General features: G+C 39.4%; 1 protein-coding gene across 4 annotated transcripts in view; it reads left to right on the top strand.

The window, feature by feature from the left end:
- rab27b (RAB27B, member RAS oncogene family) overlaps positions 1-20,855 on the top strand; it is a 175,856-nt gene that overhangs the window by 51,405 nt on the left and 103,596 nt on the right. For 2 of the 4 annotated variants that reach the window (XR_010003928.1, XR_010003929.1), the window contains exon 1: positions 1,482-20,757. The exons of the other annotated variants lie outside the window; for them this stretch is intronic. The gene's annotated coding sequence lies outside the window, so the exon portion shown is untranslated. Of the gene's footprint in view, positions 1-1,481; positions 20,758-20,855 lie in introns of those variants that run through there. 4 annotated transcript variants of the gene reach the window in all.

The raw sequence follows: 20,855 nt of genomic DNA, 5'->3' as shown, positions 1-20,855 counted from the left end.
TGGTGATTTCTCCCCTTTTCCACTTCTTGTGCATGTCACTTTTGAGCTTTAGCTCAGTTAGAAGTTCTTTGGACATCCATTCTGGCTTCTTTGCACTTGTCTTATTTTTCTTCTTTGTTGGCACTGTTTGCATTTGCGCCTTGAGTATTTCACTTTTGAAAAACTCCCATCCATCCTTAACTCCCTTGTTTTTTAATATCGGTGTCCATGGAATGCCGCTCAGTAATTCCTTCATTTTTTGGAAGGCAGCTCTCTTAAAGTCCAGAATGCGTGTTTGACTTGTCTTAGTTTCAGCATTCCTTTGTATTGCAAACTGCAGGAGCACATGGTCACTTGCCCCTAAGGATCCAACCACTTCAACTGTATTGATCAGGTCTTCCACATTTGTTAAGATTAGATCAAGAGTTGCTGATCCCCTTGTTGCCTCTTCTACCTTCTGGACCATAAAATTATCTGCAAGGCAAGTGAGGAATTTGTTGGACTCTGTACTCTTGGCTGAGTTTGTTTTCCAGCAGATATCGGGATAATTGAAATCGCCCATGACTACTATATCTCTTCTTTGTGCCTGTTTGGTCAGCTGTTGACAGAAGGCTTCATCAAGTCCTTCATCCTGACTCGGAGGTCTGTAGTAGACACCCACGACAAGATCTTTTTGAGTCCCGGTTCCCTTGATTCTTATCCAGATGCTTTCAAGCTGGTTTCCCGGATTACAGTCTTGCATTTCTTCTGCAACGTAACTGTTTTTGACATATAAAGCTACTCCCCCTCCTCTCCCCTTTGTTCTATTTCTGTGAAAGAGGTTATAGCCCTCAATGGTTAAATTCCAGTGATGGGAGTCATCCCACCAGGTTTCAGTGATGCCTATGACATCGTATGTGTGGTGCTGTGCTAGGAGTTGGAGTTCGTCTTGCTTATTTCCCATGCTCTGAGCATTAGTGTAAAGACATGTAAGCCCCTGTGACCTCCCCTCGAACTGTTTATTTGGGATTATTGTGCTCTCTGTACTTGGTCCTTGCTGTGTTTGTGCAGCCCTCCGTTTAGCCTTTCGGCGGTTCCCTGTGGTCGTGGGTAATATAGTGTTCGCCAGGCTGTTGTTCCCCTCCCCCAGTGGATCTAGTTTAAAGTGCGCCTGATGAGGTTTGTGAGTCTGTGTGCAAAAAGATGTTTTCCTACTTGTGTGAGATGCACCCCATCGCTTGCCAGTAGTCCATCCTCTTGGAAGAGTAGGCCATGGTCAAGGAAGCCAAAATGCTCCTCTTGACACCATTTTCTGAGCCAGTTATTGACCTGTACTATTTTTCCGGCCCTTGTAGAGCCGTGTCCTACAACAGGGAGGAGGGATGAAAAGATCACATGTACATTATACAGTTTTAGCTTTGTTCCCAGAGCTCGAAAATCATTTGTGATCTTTTGAAAAGTATGCCTAGCGGTGTCATTGGTACCTACATGAATCAACATAAGGTGGGGAGGGTGATGGGGCTTTAGGAGCCTGCTGAGCCTCCTATTTGAGCAATGAAAGGGCAAAACCCTAACCCTAACCCTAACCCTTTTTGCCCCAAAAGGAGTTTTTGAGTTCTACCAAGGACTAATGGGAGCTGCAGTTGTTTTTGGCAAAGTTGGCTTTTGAAACACAGGAAGCGACCCTTTCACGGAGAGACTGCCCTATTTGAGCAATGAAAGGGCAAAAGTGGGTCCCTTTTTTCCCAAAAAGGAGTTTTTGAGTTCTACCAAGGACTAATGGGAGCTGCAGTTGTTTTTGGCAAAGTTGGCTTTTGAAACACAGGAAGCGACCCTTTCACGGAGAGACTGCCCTATTTGAGCAATGAAAGGGCAAAAGTGGGTCCCTTTATTCCCAAAAAGGAGTTTTTGAGTTCTACCAAGGACTAATGGGAGCTGCAGTTGTTTTTGGCAAAGTTGGCTTTTGAAACACAGGGTGCGACCCTTTCACGGAGAGACTGCCCTATTTGAGCAATGAAAGGGCAAAAGTGGGTCCCTTTTTTCCCAAAAAGGAGTTTTTGAGTTCTACCAAGGACTAATGGGAGCTGCAGTTGTTTTTGGCAAAGTTGGCTTTTGAAACACAGGAAGCGACCCTTTCACGGAGAGACTGCCCTATTTGAGCAATGAAAGGGCAAAAGTGGGTCCCTTTTTTCCCAAAAAGGATTTTAGAGTTCTGCCAAGGACTAATGGGAGCTGCAGTTGTTTTTGGCAAAGTTGGCTTTTGAAACACAGGAAGCGACCCTTTCACGGAGAGACTGCCCTATTTGAGCAATGAAAGGGCAAAAGTGGGTCCCTTTTTCCCCAAAAAGGAGTTTTTGAGTTCTACCAAGGACTAATGGGAGCTGCAGTTGTTTTTGGCAAAGTTGGCTTTTGAAACACAGGAAGCGACCCTTTCACGGAGAGACTGCCCTATTTGAGCAATGAAAGGGCAAAAGTGGGTCCCTTTTTCCCCAAAAAAGATTTTAGAGTTCTGCCAAGGACTAATGGGAGCTGCAGTTGTTTTTGGCAAAGTTGGCTTTTGAAACACAGGAAGCGACCCTTTCACGGAGAGACTGCCCTATTTGAGCAATGAAAGGGCAAAAGTGGGTCCCTTTTTTCCCAAAAAGGATTTTTTGAGTTCTACCAAGGACTAATGGGAGCTGCAGTTGTTTTTGGCAAAGTTGGCTTTTGAAACACAGGGTGCGACCCTTTCACGGAGAGACTGCCCTATTTGAGCAATGAAAGGGCAAAAGTGGGTCCCTTTTTTCCCAAAAAGGATTTTTTGAGTTCTACCAAGGACTAATGGGAGCTGCAGTTGTTTTTGGCAAAGTTGGCTTTTGAAACACAGGAAGCGACCCTTTCACGGAGAGACTGCCCTATTTGAGCAATGAAAGGGCAAAAGTGGGTCCCTTTTTGCCCCAAAAGGAGTTTTTGAGTTCTACCAAGGACTAATGGGAGCTGCAGTTGTTTTTGGCAAAGTTGGCTTTTGAAACACAGGAAGCGACCCTTTCACGGAGAGACTGCCCTATTTGAGCAATGAAAGGGCAAAAGTGGGTCCCTTTTTTCCCAAAAAGGATTTTTTGAGTTCTACCAAGGACTAATGGGAGCTGCAGTTGTTTTTGGCAAAGTTGGCTTTTGAAACACAGGAAGCGACCCTTTCACGGAAAGACTGCCCTATTTGAGCAATGAAAGGGCAAAAGTGGGTCCCTTTTTTCCCAAAAAGGATTTTTTGAGTTCTGCCAAGCACTAATGGGAGCTGCAGTTATTTTTGGCAAAGTTGGGTTTTGAAACACAGAAAGCGACCCTTTCACAGAGAGACTGCCCTATTTGAGCAATGAAAGGGCAAAAGTGGGTCCCTTTTTTCCCAAAAAGGATTTTTTGAGTTCTACCAAGGACTAATGGGAGCTGCAGTTGTTTTTGGCAAAGTTGGGTTTTGAAACACAGAAAGCGACCCTTTCACGGAGAGACTGCCCTATTTGAGCAATGAAAGGGCAAAAGTGGGTCCCTTGTTTCCCAAAAAGGAGTTTTTTGAGTTCTGCCAAGGACTAATGGGAGCTGCAATTCTTTTTGCCAAAGTTGGCTTTTTATTCAGAGACCCTGGCACGGAGAAAAACAGCCCTGCATGAGGCAAGGGCCAAATCACCAGGCTCCCTTGTTTCCAAAAACCCTTTAGAAGAAAAAAAAGGCGCAGCAGAATAATTGCTGGCCGTGTGGGAAAATTGCAAACGCCAATCTCGTGAGGAAAAAAACACCCACAGGCCCTTTGCAAAAAATTATAAAACCAACACCCAACACCCAACAGTTTACCCACACCTCCAAAACTCACCCACCCAAAATTTTCTCCCGGTCTTCAGCCTAGCTCAGCTCTAGAAAACAGCCAAGGAGGCTGTGACGCAGCAAAGTTTACTGCCTGCCTGCCTGCTACCCAAACTCCCTTCCACCCTCTTCAGAATCCCCGGAGCGAATGAGCCACGAGGCTGAGTGCAGCCTCTTTTCATTCAGGACGTCCTACCAGCCCCTCCCCCTGGTTTAACGTGCTCTCTGATTGGCCACAAGGTGCCAACAACACGCTAGGTTGCCCCAGTGCCATTAAACAAGTTTGGGTGATTTGCAAAAGCATTTTTTAAAAACGAAAAAAAGGCGCCATAACGGAAAACGGCCAATCGCGGTTCGAAACCGCGATATCCAGGCGTCTGGACAACCAAGGTTCAATATTGCTTCAAAATAAACGAAAATAACGAATCAATAATGGTAAACGGGGAAAACGAATTATTTGAGCAAGCCTAGCATCTACATGTCTGTGTCATTGGGATTTCATTCCTTTTCTTTTCCGTTTGTAAGCCCACAACAACTTCTCCATCACATGTGTGTATAAATGTATGTTTCAGGAGACTTAAAACATATTCAGTGTAGTCCGTAACATTTGAAGTCCCATTGTTCGCTCACTCACTCAGGTGGTAAAGGGGAACGAAGGATAAGACAAAAGGGGCAGGAAAAGGGAGGGTGGGTGGTGCATGGATCTCTTGAGTGGATGGAGAAAAAAAGATGTGGAAGAAATAAAGAGAGAGATGGTGGGAAGGGGCTGGGCAGTGCCCTCAGCAGATCTGGCCTTTATTGGTAATATACAGTACAGTCTCGCTTATCTAACGTAAACGGGCCGGCAGAATGTTGTATAAGCGAATATGTTGGATAATAAGGAGAGATTAAGGAAAAGCCTATTAAACATTAAATTAGGTTATGATTTTACAAATTAAGCACCAAAACATCATGTTATACAACAAATTTGACAGAAAAAGTAGTTCAATACACATTAATGCTATATAGTAATTACTGTATTTACGAATTTAGCACCAAAATATCATGATATATTGAAAACATTGACTACATAAATGCCTTGGATAATCCAGAACGTTGGATAAGTGAGTGTTGGATAAGTGAGACTCTACTGTATAAACTTCTGTTAAGTTCAAACATATTGATGCCAATGTTGCGAGAAAGAAGAAGTAGAGCTTGGCTTATTCAGGACTATATGAGCCCCTATGAGTCTCCGATCCATCAATGCCAATGCAGGCTTAGATTTCTTACCTCAACTCCACTCCTTGATTCCATCCTGATCCCAATTTGGGCACAGGACATGCAAGAAAAAAACTGATTTTTCCTAGGAACTGTGGGTTAAAAAGGATTTTTTTTATAATCTCATCAAAGCTCTTGAGCATTCAAAATAAATCAGTGGTTATTAGTTGCCACAACTACTGCACTTTATCATACTCCACTCTTATTGATTGAACTCTGTAATGAGATCCTTAATTCCCTCTTGTAGAGTCTGTTGAATTTTATCTTAGTTTGTATATTATGTTCAGACTCTAATGTTCTAATGTTTTGATGTTGATGTTTTATGCTGGTTTGTATGTTTATACTATTTTACCTGTTTTACGTTGGTTTAATTATGCTGTATTTTATTGTATGTTGAAACTGGGCTTGTCCCCATGTGAGCCGCCCCGAGTCCCCTCTGGGGAGATGGGAGCGGGATATACAAATAAAGTTATTATTATTATATTATTTATTATGTGGTTCCCAATGGTTTTTTTTTTTTAATCAGGGACCACTTTGACCAGGGACCACTCTCCAACATTAGTACCAAAAGGGTTACGAATCAGTTTTTGGTCAACTTTAGATTTGGTTTGGTTATTTGGAGTGCTGATTCAGAAAATTGCATTGGATAGACCATAGTTTCTAATACAGAACATATGCCATCCAGTTTCTAGTTTCTAATACAGAACATATGCCATCCAGTAGTCGTCAACTGCTCACCCACAGAAAACCATATTTAATAATCTAGTGCTGATGTGGTCTACCCAATGCAATTTTCTGAACCAGCACCACAAATAACCCCAGAAACAGGCCTAAAAATGAAGACACCAAGGTGCCCCCGCTTCCAGGTGCCACATGGAATGTCTCTGCTTGGGGAGGAAGGAGGAGGCGAAGCAGCAGTCAGGAGGTTTGTTGTCACACCTTTCATGTGACAACAGGTTTGTTGTCACACCTTCCTGACATCCCCATTGCCTCTGCACTATAAGAGGATTTTGTGAGACCAGTCACTCTCATTGCAACGATTTAGTAACAGTGAGGCCACGGACCATATTTTAGTTCTTGGGGAACTCTGGTTGGGAACCATTGAAATAAATGATTCAACTTTGAAACCAAAAGAACCTTGTGTTTTCAAATAGGGTCAGTATTAAGGTAAGGACAAATTATTTTGCAAGTGTGGATTCAGCTTGAGTCAGACAGAAGTAGGCCATAGACTATTAGGAAATCTGGTGGGGGATTGTGGCTGTTGGAATAATTTATAATGTTTCTTTTCTGTTGCTCATTACACCCTAAGGTTAAAAGGAAACACAAATAAACAGAAGATTCAGTGGCACTGTGGCACTTTCATAGCTTTCTCAGATCCTCATTAACACTTAGCCAGACTTTCCTGAATGATTTAAGATGTGTTTGTATTTGCTTTTTCTTAGAGGGCAAATAGAAATCTCAGTGGGGAGTCTTTTGCTACATAAAAATGCTACTGCCCTATTGCATTCATTTTAATATGGAAATAGATTATAGGTGTCCAGTTAAATACTTTTTAAAAAAAGGAAAACACATCACCAAACAAAAGAGTTTTAAAAACACACAACCCAGCTGTGCCTAAAAGTTTCATAGGGAAAACAACTGCTTTGGGGGAGGGGATATTGAAAAGATATAATAAATCACCCCAATAATAGTCAATTATTCTGTAAAATATGCACAGTTCAAACTAAAAACAACAACAACAACAACAAAAACAGTGATGGTGAAGGGTATAAATCTGTAGCTAAAAGAAGCAAGATGGGTCTTGACTGGTCTTCAATAAAGCCGAGGTCAAATAAATTTCAGCTGTGGGTAGTTAACAAGAAACCCTTGTGAACTTTAACTTTTGTTCTGTGAGGATAGTAGGCTGTTATATTAAGCTTAGAACTTTATAGTATAAAGCCTCTATTCCATAGCAATCACACAGTCTACCAAGTGCAGTTACATATCATCATGAACACCCCCATTATCATAACACTCTCCATTTGTCCAATTACACTGATTTACTGCTATGTCCTACCACCCTTGGTACTTCTGCATAATCCCATAACCCTGCTTTCCCCCATTTCTGTTCTTCTAATTTTAAAAAAAACATTTTAAAGTAATTTCACAGCTGCAAGTATGGTTAAGTAATTTTAAAAACCATCAAATACTACTGATTTTTTGGGAGAAACAGAGGGAGGAAGACTAGTAGAGGAGAGACTTGCAATGAAATGTAAAAAGGATAGTATGGTATGTAATGTGTGAGTACTATGTTAGTAATATAATATTTCTTCTATATAAACAACTTTTAGTGGCACTTGTTATGCAAGCTGCCAAAGAAGGGGATTATGGTATCTTATTAATATCAATCAAAATTGGATTTGATTAGAAACAGTGGTAGATCCTAGCCCTCTAGAATCTCTTACATTTACTGATAGTATATATTACAATGAATATTTTACTTTAGGTATCCACTACCTGTATTTACTTTGTCTACATTAGTATGATTCTTAACATAAATGGAATACACTCAGCAACACTTACACAGGTATTCTGGAAAAACTATTCCTCTTTATAGTTTCAGTGTCAGTTCTGTCAAATAAAAATCAAAACCAGACAAAGACTTTTGTGGATTGATAAATTTATTGAGGAAGCACAAAAGATGTTCAGCAGCAGCTTCAATGAAGAACAGTTGCTGATGTCCAAAATTCCATCACAGAAAAATTGCCAGAAAAAAGCAATTTTTCATCTCCTAAGCATGATCGGTTTTCCAAAAAGTGATTGTCAAAAGAAAGGGTAACCAGACATCGTATTTTAAATGAAGTCTGCAAAAACAAAAGAAATCTGGACATTACCAAAAGTGATAAAAGGACTATCTCACCTTGTTGCCACGTGACTAGGTCTTGGGCTACCAGTCAGCCAGGCTCTCGAATGATTCTCTTAAGAACGCTTCTGTTCCTTTAGCTAAAGAGTGGGTACCACTAATAGAAATCAGTGTTAACTTGGAGGTACAGTGCTGAAATGCACCAAAAAACAACATGTCACCCCCAGAAAAGAAGATTACACTGACTATCCCATTGTCACCCCACCTCCAACAATTTTATCCTAATTTTAGAAATGTTTTAATGAGAATTTAAAGATCTAATATGTTTGTAATTATCGTATTTTAAATGAAGTCTGCAAAAACAAAAGAAATCTGGACATTACCAAAAGTGATAAAAGGACTATCTCACCTTGTTGCCACGTGACTAGGTCTTGGGCTACCAGTCAGCCAGGCTCTCGAATGATTCTCTTAAGAACGCTTCTGTTCCTTTAGCTAAAGAGTGGGTACCACTAATAGAAATCAGTGTTAACTTGGAGGTACAGTGCTGAAATGCACCAAAAAACAACATGTCACCCCCAGAAAAGAAGATTACACTGACTATCCCATTGTCACCCCACCTCCAACAATTTTATCCTAATTTTAGAAATGTTTTAATGAGAATTTAAAGATCTAATATGTTTGTAATTATCGTATTTTAAATGAAGTCTGCAAAAACAAAAGAAATCTGGACATTACCAAAAGTGATAAAAGGACTATCTCACCTTGTTGCCACGTGACTAGGTCTTGGGCTACCAGTCAGCCAGGCTCTCGAATGATTCTCTTAAGAACGCTTCTGTTCCTTTAGCTAAAGAGTGGGTACCACTAATAGAAATCAGTGTTAACTTGGAGGTACAGTGCTGAAATGCACCAAAAAACAACATGTCACCCCCAGAAAAGAAGATTACACTGACTATCCCATTGTCACCCCACCTCCAACAATTTTATCCTAATTTTAGAAATGTTTTAATGAGAATTTAAAGATCTAATATGTTTGTAATTATGTGTATTACGTCACATTTGGTTTGCTTGAGTTGTTTTTGTCATTACTGAGTTGTTTTGGGTTTGTTTGTATATTATTGTTGGCATTGAATGTTTGCCACTGTGGGTGTACCGGGTGTGGCATCATGGCGACCGGTACTGTGTCCTGAGGGCTCTCAGGGCACCAGACTCTTCACAGACCGAGCGGGGGTTGGATACACCCCTAACTTTGGACGGATTGAGTTCCAGAGGCAGCTAAACCACCGCAGCCCAGTCGAGAGACCCGGAGGCTGCTCTCCCTCAAGGGGAGCGACCGAGAGGTCCGACAAGGGTGGTGGTAGCAGGTTTGAAGAGATCAGATGGGACGTTGTGGCCCTGAAACGGTCGCCGGCCACGCTTCCCAGATTTGGAGACCTTGGCAAAGAAATCTCACAAGAAAGGATCGATGCACAGTGTCCCAGTATCGGACACAGAAACGAACGAAGAAAAAAGAATATAAGATTATAAGACCGACGGAATAGAACAAGGTATGCTACTCTCTTCCTAAGAGAACCCTCTTAACTTCCCTAACTGATAAAAGAAAAGCAAAGCAATAAGGGACGGGAAGGGTGTAAATTGGTCAACACAAGCCGAAATCGATATAACCGCAGACCAGACCAGAAGAAAAGGGGCAAAATAAGGCCAAATTCATATACTGCATGGAAATACTGCTTTAAAAAAAAAACTCACTGGAGGATTGTCTGGCGGGAGGAGGAGGAGAAGCGGTAGTTTGTCCTTGAAGCCGGATTGTTTGGTCTAGAGGAGAGCTGACGTCACGCAGACATCTGAGTTCCCGGATGGTTGTGAGAGCGCCGGAAGGGAGAGAGCCGGAAAGAGAGTAAACAGGAAAGGGAATCAGGGGAAGAAATAAAGAAGAGAGGAAGCAAGGAAGTACCTAAGACCTATGGCGGGGCAACCATAGAGTCTTGGTGGACCGAGAAGTTAGGATAAGCGGGTGCCGGCGGACTCTGAAAGGCGGTGAGAAAGGAGAAGAAACGATAGGAGGGGAGTAATACGTATGAGACGGTGTCGAGGACGAGAAGTAGACGATTCAACGGAGAGGTGAGCAGTGTGTGACGAGAGGACAGTCGACCCAGGCCCAGGCGGGAGGCGTGTGGAGGGAGACGGAGAGAGGCGAGGACGAGAAGCAGACGGAGGCGGCGGTGTTGCGGACGGGGAGAGCGAGGAAAGGAAGAAAGGAGGTGGAATTCGAGGACGAGGACGAGGACGAGAAGCAGAGGGAGCGGGGTCTGCGGAAAGAGCGGTCGGTGGAAGGAAGAAGTATAAGAAACAGAAGGAAGGAGGAGAAGTAAATAAACGAGCTGGTCTGGAGTGGGACCGAAATTAGATAAGATAAGATAAGATAAGATAAGATAAGATAAGATAAGAGGGATAAGGAAGGAATAAGAAGAGACTCTATAAACTGAACTAAGAGGGAACTTGTAAGAAAAGAGTAAGAAAAGAGGAGGAGGGTAAGAGAGAAAAGAAGAGGGAAGAGGAGGAGGAAGAAGAGAAGGGAGGTGAAGAAAGGTGGGGAGGAGGGAAGGGGAAAAGCTTTGTGAATTGTGAATTAAATATATACACCACTTTTATCTTCTAACAAAGCAATCCTATAGAGTTTACCGCCCTCCCACTGATTAAGGGTGACACTTGGGAAATAGGGGCAGTGACTCTTTATCTGATTTTCTCTCCCCCTTAACAGATAAATAGGATCAATTGGTACAGTAGAGGATTATTGTTAAAGATCTAACATTTAAATTCGCCATCGGACCGAGGAAATAACAAAGAGATTAGAACATCGAATAAAGATGACCACCCCAAAAATGAAGATGGAGGATAAAAAATCTGCCTCAAGGAGAGGGTCAATCCCAGAAGAAGTAAACTTGAAAGATGTAATGAGAGAACTCCAGAGAATTGTGGATAATCAAAAAACATTTCAAGATCAAATGTTAACAATGACAAAGGATCTAACGGAAGAATTCTCAGAAATGAAAAAAAAGATGAAGGGTCTGCAAGAAGATATCAGAGATATTAAAGAGGACAATAAGAAACTAGAGAAAATACAAGATAATTTCAAATCTAAATTAGAAAAATTAGAATTAAAAAATGCTAAACTAGAAGAAAGACAGGAACTTCTAGAAAGGAAAGAAGTAGAATATCAAATTAGAATAAGAAGCATAGTAGAAGAACCAAAGGAAAATATAAGACAAATTGTTACTCAAATTCTAGCAGACCTACTACAAATTCAAGACGAAGAAATGGAGAACAGCCTAGAGCGAACATTCAGAGTTACCACTAGCTTTTCAAAGAGAAACAAAGTACCTAGAGATGTGGTGGTCCAGTTTGATAAAAGGAGGACAAGAGAAGAAGTATTGAGACTTAGTAAAAAAAATACGATTAGGTTCAAAGGAACGAAGGTAACAATCCTCAAAGAATATTCGTCAAGTTCGATGCAAAAACGGAAGAAATACCTCTTCCTCACGGAAGAACTTAAGAGACGACAAATCAGATTCAGGTGGGAAAGAAAAGAAGGTATCATGACCACCTACAAGCAAGAACAACACTGGATTACAACTGAAGAAAAAGCAAAAGACTTTTATAAAATGATAATGAAGGAAAAAACAAAACCCAACCCAACCATCAGCCCACTGGAAGAAGAACGAGAAAGAGAAAAGAAAAGAGCAAGAGCTACCTCCCCGGAAAAATTTACTACCAAACTCGGATCACAGCCGCCAAACCTAATAGATTTAGAAGAACTAGAAGGAAAAGAAGACTAAAAAGATAGTATGGAATTAAAATGTCACTCAAATAATATTAACGGACTAAATTCACCTAATAAAAGAAACAGACTATTCAATCACCTAAAGAAGTCGAGATTTGATTTAATCGCCCTCCAAGAAACCCATATCAGCCACAGACACTCCGCACTGTTATCCCAAAAAAGATTAGGTATAGAATTTTCTTCCTCTGCTAGGGAAAAAAAAGGGGGGTGGTCCTATACATTAACGAGAAATTAAACCCGTCGCTAGCCTTTAAAGATGATGATGGTAGATGGGTGGCGGCAAAAATTAGGTTACATAGCCAGACAATTCTAATTTGCAACATATATGCACCAAACGGTTCCAAAATAATTTTCCTCGAAAAATTAAAAAAGGAAATAGAGGAGCAAGAATATGATGATTTGATAATCTTAGGAGATTTCAATGGAATAATTGACCCAGAAATAGATAAAAAAGGAGACCCATCAAACATAGAAAGGAAAGGGAAAAGAAAATGGATATCAGGAAAACTACCAAAGAAGCTTAGGGAGGCTCTGTACGATTGGGAATTAAGAGATGCATGGAGGGTGCTTCATGAGAGAGAAAGAGACTTTACCTACTTCTCAAGCAGACATTATTGTTGGACCAGAATAGATATGGTGTGGATGACCTCCTCACTGATCCTTAAATTAGGAAAAATAAAAATTCTTCCCCGTTATATCTCGGACCACTGTCCAATAGAATTCACAATAAATAAGACAAGGAGAAATTTTAATTGGAGACTCAATGGAAATCTTATCAAATCAGAAGAAGATATCATAAAAAATAAAAAAATTCTTAGAGAATATTTTGAATTAAACAATACAACAGATGTCCCCCTTCAAATAATCTGGGATGCGAGTAAGGCATACATGCGAGGACATTTTATTCAACAATCTGCCCTGAAAAACAAATTAAAAAACGAGACAAAGAATAAAATATATGAAAATATTACTTCAAATGAGACTAAACTAAAACAGGATCCAAACAATGAGAAAATAAAACGAGATCTGGAAGCACTGAAAAAACAAATGTCCTTCATAGATTTGGAGGAAACGGCCAAAAAATTGAAATTTCTCAAACAGAGAGAATTTCAAAATGCCAACAAGCCGGGAAAATGGCTGGCCTGGAAAATTAATAAGAAAAAACAGGATAGAACTATAATGGAAATAATCTCGGGGGAAAACTCATATACATCAGAAGAGGAGATAGCAGCAGAATTTAACAAATTTTACAGCAAATTATACTCAAAAGACCAAATCAGAAAAGATAAAATAGGGGAATTTCTTAGTAAGCAAAATTTAGTGAAATTATCAGAAAGGCAGAGAGAATTCCTAAACAAAGAAATAACGGAGAAAGAAATCCTAAAAGTGATAAATAATATGGAGTGTAACAAAGCCCCCGGGCCAGATGGACTGAATGGACTGTATTATAAAACCTTCGCGGAAGAAGTGATTCCATTTTTAAAGAAAATCATGAATGATGTTATGGAAAACAAAGAAGTACCAGACTCTTGGCGTTATGCCACGGTAACAGTCATTCCAAAGGAAGGTCAAGACCCCAAAAATGTTAAAAGCTATAGACCCATATCCTTATTAAATTCGGATTATAAAATATTTACAAACATACTTGCAGAGAGAATGAAGATATTTCTGATGGAATGGATAGGAGAGGAGCAAACCGGTTTCCTGCCCCAAAGGCAAATGAGAGACAATGTGAGAGAGATCGTAAATATAATTGAGCACTATGAATGTATAAAAAAAGAAGAATTGGCTTTGCTAACAATTGATATGGAAAAAGCTTTTGATAATTTAAATTGGGATTTTTTCAAATTACTGATAAAAGAATTAGATATGGGATATAAATTTACCAATGCGATCAACCAAATATACAATAAGCAAGAGGCTAAAGTAAAAACAAATTCCCTCGAATCCCAATATTTCAAAATTCAGAAAGGAACAAGACAGGGTTGCCCGTTGTCTCCTCTTCTGTTCATTTTTTCGATAGAGATTCTATTAAACACAATTAGAAATGATCCCCAATTAAAAGGTACAAACATTAGGAAATACAATTACAAAATCAGGGCTTTTGCAGACGATTTAATCTGCATAATAGAGGACCCAATAAAGACAATAAATCTATGGATGTCCAAATTTAAGGATTTTGAAGGAATCACAGGATTAAAAATAAATACAGACAAAACTATGATATTAACTAAAAATATGACAGACTCCAGACAAAAAGAATTGACAGAAAAAACGGGTATCCAAACCAGGAAAAAGATCAAATATTTAGGTATATATTTAACGGCTAAAAACTCTCAACTCCTGGAAAACAACTATGATAACAAATGGAAAGAGATCAAAAAGGACCTAGAGAAATGGAAACAGCTTAAACTTTCGCTGCTAGGGAGGGTATCAGCAATAAAAATGACCATATTGCCTAAAATGACATTTCTGTTTCAAAATATCCCAATTATTAGGAGTACTCAAAGATTTAAGAATTGGAACAAGGACCTGAGTAAGTTTATTTGGAGGGGGAAGAAACCTAGAATAAAAAGAATATATTTGACAGACGAGAAAAAAAGAGGTGGATTGGGTCTTCCTAATCTCCAACTTTATCATGATGCATGTGGGTTATCTTGGATCAGAGATTGGGCCACACTTCAGAAAACAAAAATTATAACGTTAGAAGGGGCGGACTTAAGATCAGGGTGGCATGCCTACTTATGGTACAATAAAAAATTAATAGAGAAAAATTTTGGAAATCATTTTATTCGATCCTCGTTGCTGAAAATTTGGGACAAATACAAAAGAAGATTACACTCAAAGACCCCATTATGGATCTCCCCACTTGAAGCGCATCAGAGAAAGGAATTAGGGAGAGAAAATTGGCCAAGATATAAAGATATTCTAATTAAGGTGAACAATATCTACAAGGTTAAAAGTCAGGAAGAACTGAACAATCAATTTACAAACATTGGCTGGTTCCAATACAATCAGATAAAAGAATATTATAATAAGGATAATAATCTAGGATTTGAGGACAAGGAGGGTTACTGGGACATGATCATGAAATCTGAAAGAAAAACGATATCAAAACTTTATAAAAAACTATTAGAATGGGATACAGAAACGCACCAAGTAAAGGACTGTATGTCAATGTGGGCAAAAAATTTTGGAAAACCGATTCAATTAGTAGATTGGGAAAAAAGTTGGAATACAAGGCTCAAATTCACATATGCAACGGATTTGAAGGAAAATTGGGTTAAAATGTTTTATAGATGGTATTGGACACCACAGAAAATTGCCAAATTCAATAAGAGAGCATCAAATAAATGCTGGAAATGTGGTATAGAAGTTGGGACATTCTACCATTGTTGGTGGACATGCAAAAAAGTGAAAACCTATTGGAAAGAAATACATTGGAGAATCCAAAAGATGTTGCAAATTAGAATAGACCTGAATCCAAAATATTTTCTCCTGGGGATGTTAGATATAGATAAAGATAGAAATAAGGAGATCTTATTTAATTACCTAAGCACCGCAGCTAGAATGAACCTGGCGAGATTCTGGAAGGAGAAGGAGATGCCGGGGATAAAAGGATGGATAAATAAAGTCTGGGAGATTATGAGTATGGACAAATTAACATATTTACTACGGAATAATCATGGCAAACCAATGAAACAGACAAATTGGGAAATGGTCAAAAGCTATCTGAGGGAAGAAAAATATAATGTGATGATTTAGAATAGAGAGTAAGACAATAAATACAAAATACCGAGTTAGGTGTTTTAAAATGATACAATAAAGCAGAGACACTAGAAAAAAAGTGTCCGTAGGACTACGACAGGGTTTAGAATAAACTAAGAATTTCACTAGATACTGTGCAAAGATGGAAGTCAATGTTACTTTTAATCGGTGTGGTGGTTGGTTTTTCCCATGTTTATTTTAAGTTTATCTATTATTACTCTGTTAGTATTTCAATTCCCCAACTTCCCCTCACTGTCTCGGGCTTATGTATTTTTGTTTTATCGCTGTACTTTCCCCCCTTTTTTTTCCCCCTCTTCCCCTTTTCCTGTCGTTCTTTTTTTACTTTGATTGTGAAAAACTTCAATAAAAATTAATTAAAAAAAAAAAAGAATGTTTGCCACTGTGTATTTGTTGTAAGCCACTCTGAGTCCCCTTGGGGAGATAGGGCAGGCTATAAATAAAGTTTCATTAATGCAAATGTGCAATAGGATCTGTCGCTTCCTTCCCATTGACATCAGACTGGCCTCTTCCCTCCTGGTCTTCAGGAAAAAGCTAAAGACCTGGCTTTGGAACCAGGCATTTGGGGAGTAGTACAATTGGGAATTTGACTTAAATGTAGTGGAAAAAAGATGATTATGGGACTAGGCAGTATGCTTTAATTCTGTTTTAATTGTATCTGTATGTTCTGTTTTTATTGCTCAATGTGTTATATTCATATTTGTAATATGGCATTGAATTTTGCTATAACTAAGCCACTCTGAGTCCCCTTCAGGGTGAGAAGAGCGGGGTAGAAATATAGTAAAGAAATAAAGAAATAAATTTTATGTTGACTAACACAGTTATGTCTGACTACATCATGATCCTCCTCCCAGAGAGAAATCCTAGCCAGATTTTCACTAACAATGGGACTTAGTTCAAAACTGATATCCTTTTGTACGTCCCCCAGTCTGCCCTGTAGGATAGCAGAACTGGAGCAGTGATGCTATCTGCAACCTCCAAGTTCCTTCTTCCCTGTTTAAATTGCATTCCTGTCTGCATTGTCCTCTTCAATAAAACTACAATAGCAGCAGTGGCAGGAGGGGAGTATTTGGTGGATGTGACTGGTGTACGTCCACTAGATCACCTAGAAAGCCTCCAAGGGCTGCTTGAACTAATGTTGTTTTACATTAAAATGAAGTAATGGTGTACTGGTGTGTCTGTGTTATGACTGGACATAAATTCTAATTAAAAAGACCTTTGGATTTTTTAACAATGTGGAAAAGTGGCAGGGATGTTTTGCATCAGGGATGGGAATTATATAGCCCTAAAGATGGTGTTGGATTATATCTTCCACAGCCAATAATTAGGAATAAGAGGAGATGGGCTAGAGAAGGATTAAAAGGATCTTTTCTCCATTTCAGTGGTTCAACCAACCGCAGTGCCTTTAAATGTTCTGTTTATCATTTCTGTATTTTTAATTGACTCAAAAGAGGGTAGGACACAAATGGAACAGCAGTCTTTAAATAATTAAAAGCCACTAATCTTCCAGAAATGCCAGAAGGTGCCCCAGTAACATCACATGATGTGATGTCTCCCATCACCTGTAAATAATAAGGATCATGATGTTCAAATGCAAACAGCTATATGAATTTATTGTTTTGTTGTAGGAGTTATCAGGGATGAAAGCAGATGGTATTGGTTGCTATGAGATTTATTTAAAGAAGCAATATTGGGAATGTTCTTCATATCAAAACATTCATATTTCCTTTTTTCAAAATTAAGATGCATATTTTAATCAGTTTTCTCAGTAGGTAGAGTGAACCAATCCACCTGGACTTGATCACTATGATGAAGTTAAGAATTAAGGATCTCCCTCCAACATTTGAACAATAATTCCAATACAGATAGGATCAATATCCAAAGCTACAATAATCTAATTATCAGTTTCCCAGCAGTTTGCAAAGCATTGGACCTGGAACAATGATATAATAATTAATTCCATACTGTAGCAAAGGATTGTGAGGAATGTGGAGTTGTAGAAGCCTAAAACAAAAATTTCATCTCTCAACTAAGTAGATGATGTTTTGTTTTTCAATTATGTTGCTAGCAATTTGGTATATTTTATGCTCTTACCAATTTAAATTATATTGTAAATGGCTTTAGGGGAAAATCTTTGGCAGATATGTTTGTATTCTGAGAAAACTAGTGAGACTAAAGAAAATGTTTGAATTATTCCTTAATAGCTAGAGCATCCCTTAATGATGTCGACTAATCTCATACCTGACTTTTTCCAACTTTAATCAAATCATGTCTTCAGTAGTTAAGGGAAGAAACCTAAAAGAGCCTCGCTTCATCTCTTCCTGGAAAGCATGCTCTGCATTTTCTCCATTGCTTCACACATTGTAGGACTGAGATGGCTCATCTGAAGGTTTCCATGACATATACCAGCATATTTTTTTCCAGGTTGAAAAAGAAAAGAGGTTGATATATGTGTTTCTTTTGGTGGAAAAAACCTCTGTCAAAAATTCATCATGGTGCATCACAACATTTGAGGAAAAAGTATTGACAACTACATGTCAGGGCTTCCTAGGACAGCTAGGAAGTAGTAGGAATTGACTTTGCCCCTTTGTCATCATCATAACACAGCAGAACGGACAAGAAGACTTCTATAACTAACTACACATCATGATGGAAATGTGTCCACAGAAATTGTTGCTGGCTTGGAGCAAGCTTAATAGCACTCTGAAAAGAGGAGGAAAAGATTTCAGAGATAAATGGGACACGCAGAATCTGCTGCCTTTAATATTTCATTCGGTGATAATGAATTATTGCTTAGAAGCTAGAAAGTAACAGAAGAGGGAAGAGTGGGTCAGAAATTTTCAGTTAGAGATGCTTTGTGGTAATGTGATTTTTTTGACTGAAGATCTTTGATTAACACCAGGATGAGTACCTGAAAAGAATGGAGAAAAACTGCCGAGACGACTACTACCAACTCCCTGAAATGTACAGTACTCATCTTGAACCTGCTACAAGAAGTTCACATGACGTAGTAGGAGTTCTCCAGCAGAACTGCAGTTTGAAGTCTTTCATCCATTATAAGAAGAACCAGGGTTTATTCCAGAACTTTCTGGAAGTTCTGAAGTGATGACCAATGTTTTTGATCTGTGGATAGCTTCATCAGACTATCTTCTACGATCTAGTATCCACTTATCAAAAAGACTGACTGCTCCTTGGTAGAAGCCTACTTTTCTGATGATCACACCACTGGACACCTAATTGTTTTGCTTCTGCTGGAAAAAACAACAGTGACAATACCCAGGGTAACAAGATACTGGTGCCAATGCATTGTTGAACCAGCTGGCCATTCAGATTGCAAAAGGACTTTGAGGCATTTCCACGCTGGCCAGAGGCAATAATGGGTTTCTGAGGATGCCTGCCGTAGATGTGGGTGAAACATCAGGAGAGAATGCTTCTGGAACATGGCCATACAGCCAGGAAAACTCACAACAACCCAGTGATTCTGGCCATGAAGGCCTTCGACAACAAATAGTGGGTTTGCATGCACTTGAGTTTATCATGCCATTTGGAGCAAAATGGGGGCTAGAGTGGCAACATTGTGAATCAAAATCAAATTGTTCTTGCAGTAGCAACAAGGCCAGGCGGTGAGCCTTCTACAAGCCTCAGCTAAGATATAAGGCATGGACAAACTCTCAAGACTACATGAAATGCTATCCCTTAGAAAGAATAGGAACTGCTGTAACTAGCAGGCATATTTTACTGCCTACCTGGCTGCTAGAATTTTCTGCCAAGAGCTCCAGAGGAGGAGTGTGCGAAAAGACAAGACATTACAAAAGCTTGTCCCTCGAGTTTGGTCCCGCAGTTGCTGGGAGTGAAATGCTGCTGACCTAGTATTCCAGAAGAGATGCTTGGATTGCTGTAACAAGCTCTGCAGAAAAAAGAGGCTTCTTTTCAATAAGTCTTTTTTTAAGAGCAGTATTTTAATTTTCCTTTTGTGGATAGCTGACATAAACCAGTTTTGCTGATCTTAGTTAAAAACAGAGTTTGTTTTCACATTTCCTGCTGATGTAACTTGATCTAATCGACGGTAGCTGGGCTGACTTTTGAGAAGCAAAGGAGAGAGCTTAAAATAAATTAAAGTTGTTCTTTTTTTCATGCCTCCTGGCACAACGCTCACTGGAACAGGCAAAGGCAACTCCCTTTGGTCAGCTGAGTTTATGATACAGGGAAACACACACAGGTGTTTTGAAACTCTGAAAACCTGTTTTTCAAGAATGGCCCATCATTAGCATGATCCAGACTTCCTCCTTGACAGATATCATCTACTTTATTTATTCAGCTGAAAAGGAGACAATATGTGGTTGCAATTATGTTCCCTTGAATTAAGTTCTTTTACACAAATAGTGGCAGTGGAAAAGATCCTTTGGAGGTGATGAAGGAGGCTTCTCTGATCATAAGGATCAGTGGTTTCAGTGACTAACTGGGTTTGGAGACTGAACTAGAATGGACTGGACAAAAAATATTGTTGAACTGTATAATTTGAGAACAGAACTAACCATCTAGATGGAGCGCAGTGGATGTACAATGTCCAGGTCCTCGTGCCAGCCTGTATCCCACCCCAAATCCCCACCACCACCACCCCGAAATATTTATGCATGCATCTGTGTCTTCAAGTCCCCTGTTGCCATGGTGACCCCATGCATTTCATAGGGGTTTCTTATGTAAGAAATACTCAGAGGTGATTTTTGCCAATTCCTCCTTCTGAAATAAAGCTTACAGTACCTGCTATTCATTAACAGTCTTCCATCCAAGTAGTAACAGAACAGACCCTGCTTAGCTTCCAAGATCAGACAGGATCTGATGTCTTTGGGATATTTAGACATTATGTCCAGAGAACTGAGAGCAATTAACAGACTCAAATAGCATTAACATTCTTCTTATAGAGAGTGAGTGAGCAGTAGAGAGAGTTTTTGTACCTTGAATGGTTGTATAGAAGAGAATTTCAGCAGGTGTTGCTTGTTACCTGGTTGCATGATAGGAAACATCTGCTGGCATCTATCTTCTGTACTACCATGAAAAATACAAAAGCCCTCTCCAGTTCTCAACTATACCTCTTCCAACAGTGAGATTTTTAAAAAGCAACACTGCATTTTCTGTACATAGGCCTAATTTTCAAAGTGTAGAAGATCTTGGCCTCGAGAGCTTTTGCAAATAATAGTCCCATAAGCAGCTGTTCAAAGATCTACTAATTTTTTTCAAAAAGGTAAGCGCAATATTTTTGTCTATTATTTACAGCATTTATTTATTTACAGCATTTATATTCCGTCCTTCTCACCCCGAAGGGGACTCAGGGCGGATCAC

This window comes from Anolis carolinensis, chromosome 2 (genome assembly GCF_035594765.1).
Source record: "Anolis carolinensis isolate JA03-04 chromosome 2, rAnoCar3.1.pri, whole genome shotgun sequence".
Taxonomy (NCBI): Eukaryota; Metazoa; Chordata; class Lepidosauria; order Squamata; family Dactyloidae; genus Anolis; species Anolis carolinensis.
This window is presented reverse-complemented; position numbering and strand designations above follow the sequence as displayed.